The 1807-nt window shown below is 34.6% G+C and overlaps 1 long non-coding RNA gene across 1 annotated transcript in view; it reads right to left on the bottom strand.

Annotated features, from left to right (window-relative positions):
- Positions 1 to 1501, bottom strand: part of LOC108373701 (uncharacterized) — a 4825-nt gene extending 3324 nt beyond the window's left edge. Inside the window, exon 1 of the long non-coding RNA XR_001848986.1 lies at positions 1489 to 1501. This is a non-coding gene — a long non-coding RNA (uncharacterized LOC108373701). The remainder of the gene's footprint in view (positions 1 to 1488) is intronic.
- Positions 1502 to 1807: the final 306 nt, after the last annotated feature.

Consider the following 1807-nt stretch of genomic DNA (forward strand, 5'->3'; position numbering starts at 1 on the left):
GTATAAACATGTACTCATGATTTTCATCGCACAAATACATATGTATGTATGTAGATAAGAACTTGCAAAGCCTCTAGTTAAATATACAAGCTAAGATAACTTTTCATTTCCACTATTATTATTAAGGCGAAAATCACTTACAGTAGGGAGCATTTTCTTCCGTAAGAAATTCAGGCTCGTATAGAAAAAAGTGCAAAAAGCAGTCAGCAAAAAGAAACATATTAAAAATCAACGCGATTTTGCAGCCGCTTAAAACTTGCACTTTGTTGTACTAAAATGTAATGGGGTAGAAAACTGCATACTAAAAAAATTATATTATCAGATTAAAAAGCTCAAAATTTTAATGAACATCTTTTACATTTTTCTAAGCTCTTTATAATTTTTTAAATATGATTTATATGGCTTTCATATTTTTATGAAAACAACTTTAAAAACTCATTTTCGTTGTTGGTGTTTCCGACAGGGTAGGAGTGTGATGTAATGTGGAACGATTTGCCGTCATCCCTTGTCAAATTTGGTTTAGAGACAAACCGGTTTCGGCGTTGTGCCATCTTCACGAAAGAACGAAAAATGACACTGAAGATGGCACAGCGCCGAAACCGGTTTGTCTCCAAACCAAATTTGACAAGGGATGACGGAAAATCGTTCCACATTACATCAAACTTTAAAAACCTTGCAAATATTTAGCAAAAATCACCATGTACTCATTTTTTCTCCCCACTGTACATATGTAAGTATGCTCGCAAGTAGAATGATATTTAGAAGTATCACCAGTTGTGTGCAAGAACGATAGAATACAAGATTGCGCATTCCCGCAGAATGACATTTAATTAAGCACAACGTTAACAAAAAATATACATCCACTCTTGAAATGTGTTCAAAAGAATAGGTCTTATTAACCGACTTCCAAAAATGGAGGAGGTTATCAGTTCGTCGGAATATTTTTTTTTTTTTTTATGTATGTTACCGCATAACTTTGGACCACGTCAACCGATTTCGATAATTATTTTGCATCGGAAAGGTAGTGTCTCAGAGGTGGTCCCATACTAATCTGGTTAAGATCCGATCAGTGGATCATGAGATATATATATATATATTTTTTTTATATGAGAGTTGAAGTCGGTTTTTTTTTGCTAAAAATTACTTGTTAATTAACTGTTTAGAATTTTTGTGTTTGTATTGCAGGTGCCGAAAAAGTGATAATATCTTGTCGCAGCGCATGTTTTTCTGCAGAAAGTGGTCGATGCTTGATTACCTCCGATTTTAATTTGTAATTTGTGGTATTTCAACGTTTTCAACTTAACATATCGTGTTTAAAAGTGGTCCGTAAAGTGCTTCATGCATATTACGCTGGTGTCTAAATTGTATGGCTTCTCCTACCGGCAGAACTCTACCCACTTTCTGGCTAAGGCATCGTCGCGGGGAAACAATAAAAAACTGCATTTGGGGGCTTTACCCCTACGGCTGCTGAAATTTAACACACGACACGACATTTTTATAAGGTTTTTATTCCAAATAAAACGTTTTTTACTTCAGAACGCACGAATTACTTCGATTTTTCACTTGAAAGTACACAATACGTTTGCAATACGTTTGCACTTGTTTGTAAACAAAAAGTTTGTTTATGTATTGCCATAAACGTCAAAGTCGGCAAAACCAAAGTAGCGGTTTCGGGAATGCGCCACCTTCAGTTCATTACACCATGAGTTCTGTGTTATGTACAAGGTCTGATCAGCTTTCTTTAGGCAAATAAAATAAAAGACTAAAGTCTTCAAATATTGAGAAAAAGAAGTATAACCAATATGTA

The sequence above is a fragment of the Rhagoletis zephyria genome, unplaced genomic scaffold, assembly GCF_001687245.7.
Source record: "Rhagoletis zephyria isolate East Lansing unplaced genomic scaffold, Rhagoletis_zephyria_1.1 Rzeph_scaffold_06966, whole genome shotgun sequence".
Taxonomy (NCBI): Eukaryota; Metazoa; Arthropoda; class Insecta; order Diptera; family Tephritidae; genus Rhagoletis; species Rhagoletis zephyria.